This window comes from Entamoeba invadens (assembly GCF_000330505.1).
Source record: "Entamoeba invadens IP1 unplaced genomic scaffold scaff_1105074726611, whole genome shotgun sequence".
Classification (NCBI taxonomy): Eukaryota; Evosea; order Mastigamoebida; family Endamoebidae; genus Entamoeba; species Entamoeba invadens.
The window spans coordinates 44,931-49,714 of NW_004440248.1; positions in this window are offsets into that span (position 1 = coordinate 44,931).

Sequence of the window (4,784 nt, forward strand, 5' to 3'; positions counted from 1 at the left end):
GACTATTTGACTTGTTTGTCATAAAGTGGATTGACGATGTAGAGTTTTTATATTAAGTGTTGAAACATGATAAAGCGATATGAAATTTCATCCAAAAGATTATTTTTGATCATCTTAGGTAATTGAGTTCTCATTTGTTAATTATTTTAAGTAAAATAAAACTGACTATTGGCCGGTTTGGGTTAGAAAGGGGTTTTTGAATAAAAATAATAAAAAAATGATTTGGACAATTTCCTTTTTACTTATTTTTCTTCTTAAAAAAAGTTTTGGGTTGTGAAAGTGTTAAACAAAATAAAAATATCATGTTTGTTTAATTATCTAAGTTGTTATAAACAATTAAATAATTTTATACATAATATCAATTTAATTGTTTAAAATTTCACATTTAAGTAAATTTTAAAATTTAAAATTCAGAATATATATATTGATGTAGTTTGAATGATGTAAATTATTTGAACATAACAGTTTTTTTGATTTATAAAAATGTTTTAATTCTATTTGTATTTGAAAATAACATTTGGTTTATTTTAGCTTACAGATGTTTATTACAATCTACTTGTTATATTTAATAATATACCACTGATTGTATTAATTATTTCATTTAATTAAAACTAATGATCAATCTTACCTTTTATTTAATAATTACATTTAATTTTTAATAAATTAAATTCAAGCACCCCAAAACTTTAGTAAAAAATATTTTTAAAAGTTTTATTAAAATTTTGAATTTACATACAATAAAGTTTTAATAAATATTGAGGGATAGAAAGATTAATTATTGTCAATTCTCAAAGAAAAAATGTTATGTGTTATTTTTACAGTAAAAAAACGTCTATTTGTCGTGAATCCAACAGTAAAACGCATCTATTTGTTGTAAATGAGTAAATTTTGTACAAAATTCTTTTTATTATTATAGTTCATTTTTATTAAAAAATTGTTTTTAATTCAACAAAAGTTACATGTTCAAGAACAAAATAATCAATTGTCGTACATTGAAATGATTGGCCAGTTGTGCGACAATTAAGCAAGTTCTACAATTATAATTACGACAATTAGACGCCTTTGACTGTACATTGATTTTATTCTTTTGTTTATTAATATATACAACAAAAGAATTCAATTATGATTCACCAAGCTCTTGATTGGCTGGTTCGCATGACTCGGAGTAGTTGTCTATATCAACCATCTCTTCGCCCCCTTCCAGGTTTTCATGTTCTGAGTAATCTTGTGAATTTCCCGGTTCAAAAGATGCTCTTGTTTATTAATATATATAATAATAAACATTATTTCTTTACCTATGATTTTATAACATTTTTTGATTACTTGTGTGGTTATTTAATTTCATTAAACAGTTATATTTGAATTTGTTGTTTTTTTGTGAAAATATACTTATTTTTGATTAAACTTGTTTATTATCAATACCAATTTCGAATTGTATATATATAATAAAGGGGTGTTACTTAAATTTGTGTATGGTCCTACAAATTTCAACTGAAGTTGTATTTTTACTCTATAAGTAAAATATTTTAATTGTAACACATTATTTTATTTATTTTATCTAAGTTGGGGGGTTTTAAATATAAAACTATATAAAGAATGTCTTTATTATTTTTTTAATAGATCAATAAATAATAATCAACAAGTATATAAAGTTTAATGGGGTCTTTTTTAAAAATTGTTGTGATAAAACCAAATTTGACAAGTTAAATACATCTTATCAATTTGTTATTTTCAATGTTTTTGAAAAAGTTTGAAAACGTTTAACAACAAAATTACAAATAATAGATATTATGTTGTTTTTATTATTAATTTATAATTTATAACTATTATTTAATCAAGAGAACACTATATTGATAAGTAGTTAGTGAAACCAAACTTTCAAAACATCAAGCTTCAAATTGTATGATGATAATTTATAAACAAATTATTCTTTGATTTCGTTTTTGATCTATTATTACTACTTAATTGAAAAAGTTTTTTTAAAATCATATACACATTATAATACTTATATGTATACTTACTTATTCCTTGTTAATATTTATGTTTTAAATATTCAATGATTAAATTGTATCTCTCAACAACAAACATTGCTCAAAATTTGTAATAATAATTGATTATTCATTAATTGCTTTAGTTGATGTAATACAGCATTTATATTTTTGTGTGATAAATAATCAATAATTTATTTTATTTTATTCAACAACAATTGACGTGTTTTTTTGTAAACTTTAATGTGTTTATTGTGTTTTTATATGCCAAAATATCATTAAAAATTGTTTTTGTTTTTAAAAACAAAAACTTTACACAAGAGAAAGTATAAAATATTTACCAGAATTAGAGCACACAAACATATTCAAATGTATTGTTTTTTTCCAATAATTTTGAAAAGACCGAATTATTTATGATATTTATAATAAGAAACATAGAAACATATTAGTCCAGTTGAATAAATTGAACATATTTGCATGATTATTTTTTCTTGTTTTCATTTGAATTCCCATATTTTCATTTATAAAATATCTGCTTTAAAAAAATCAAAAACCCATGAGCAAAAGCTTTCGGTGTTTTATTCTCATAAACAAAAATTTGTGTCATAAGTGACTATTTAAGTCACCTTTACTTTAATTTCATATTCCAATAAGGAATAAAGGGTAAACAATAAATGGTTGATTGCCAATTATGATTGTATATGGTCATACACACAACTTTGCCATTTGACCATATTCATTATTGAACAGTACTATTACACTCTTATCACAACATCATCAGTAATTATATAATAACAAGTAAATGTATTAAAAAAATCAAACCAATTTGTACATAATTATCTTACAAAATAAAAACATCTTTATCCATTCAAATACAAAATATTATTTTATTTATTTACTTTCTCAAAATTATTATGTACTTGACGAGTTTTTATTTAATTATCCTTATTGGTATTTTTGTGATGTATTATGAGATATGAAAATATATATTCAATAGGTATGTCGGTTCAAATATTATACTGCAAATTCCAAAAGATAAGTTTGTTGGTAAACATCAAAAACAATCAATTAAAATATTCAATTGTAGGATAAAGTGGATCTAAGAGTGTGGTTCTAAAAAATCAAAAAAAGTCAGAAATGATTTTTGTGTTGTAAGAAGTTATTTGTGTTGTTTTGAAGTTATTTGTTTTGATCGGAATAAGTTTTTGTGTAATAATTTAAAATTGTTTCATTCCAGTTCGTATTTCTAAAAATAATCTAGATGTCGTATTTTTAACATGATGTAATTTTGGAACTGATCTGTTAATTAATTGAATAATATTTAACAATTTATTTGTTCAGAAAAAAAAATAAAATTTGTCTGTTTATTTATAAAATGCTCTATTTTTAAGAGTTGCGACCCGATTTTGTGGCCTAAAAAAATTTGGCACATCCATAGTAATTTGGGATACCCTGTTTGAAGCGAACTATTGATTGATTTTTGTTTTTTAATACATTCTTTTCTTCATAAATTATCGGATGAAATTTCAACTTTCACAATTGTTTTTATCCTTCAACTTTTCTTTATATTTAATTATTTTATCTCATTTTTAATATGTTTTTTTGTGTGAAAAGGTGTTGCCACGTAAGCCAGTGCAGGTATGGTGCTTAGTGCTAATTTTTATTTTGTTTTAAAACTTTCATTTGTCAAAAAAGCTTTTACATTTACACTATGATTTTGTTTATTTTAATATTATTACAATATCATATTATATATTAATTAACTGATTAAAAAGAACGAGACGCAAAAACACGTTTAAAAAATAAAATTGAAATTTTGGTTAATGTTTTTGTTTAGATAAAATGTGTAAAAATATTTTTTTTGTGTTTTTAAATAAAATAACTAACAATTCTTTTAAAAACCCATTCGGCTGCACAAATCAACAAAAAATATAATTGTAATAAGTTTTTCTTGCTACTCCGATGTTGTCACTGTAATAATAAAGATTTTTCTACTCATTACTAGTGTCTGTGAAAAAAGTGGTCGATTATATTTCAGACTTAAAGCAAAAATCGCATTATAATAGTCGTAAAAACCTAATGTCTGATATCTTGCTGTTTTGTAAAAACTGCTAAAAGATGCCTTTTCATACAATAGCAAATTTATATGTAGATTATTTTTAATTTTTTTTCATTTTTATATTTATAGGGAAAAAAACGCAATTTTTTGAGTCTCGTGCATTTTGCCCAAGAAAAAAAATACTATTGGCCCGTTAACACTTAAAAAACATCGTTTTTTTTCTTTAAAAATGTTTTTGCTTTAAAAATTACATTTTAAAATATAATTTCACTTATTTAATAAAAGAGGAAAAATGTGTATTGTAATACACACGAAAAACCCCGATAAACAAACAAATATTTAAGTAACATAATTGTATTTTGCTTTCTGATTTTAAGTTTCATTTTTAAGCAATTCACAATTGGAGTTAAAAAAAATAAAAAAGACAGAACTATCGTCAAATAGTATCACATATAAACAATTTCTCATTATAGACAAACCAGAAATAGTCGCTTTGAAACCAGACGTAAACTTGTCAATGTTTTCTTCAATTTCTAACACATATACGCCATCGGCCATTTTTTTCTTATCTAAAGTCGCTAAAAAATGCAAACTTTGTCATGATAACGTAAAAGATATTTCTCACTAAGAACGCAATTTTTTTTGAAACACATACAAAAGCACAACAAGGAGTTAAACAAAATCTGGGTTTGGTTTATCTTTTTTTCTCTTTGAATTTTTTGATTGACTTCTGCTGG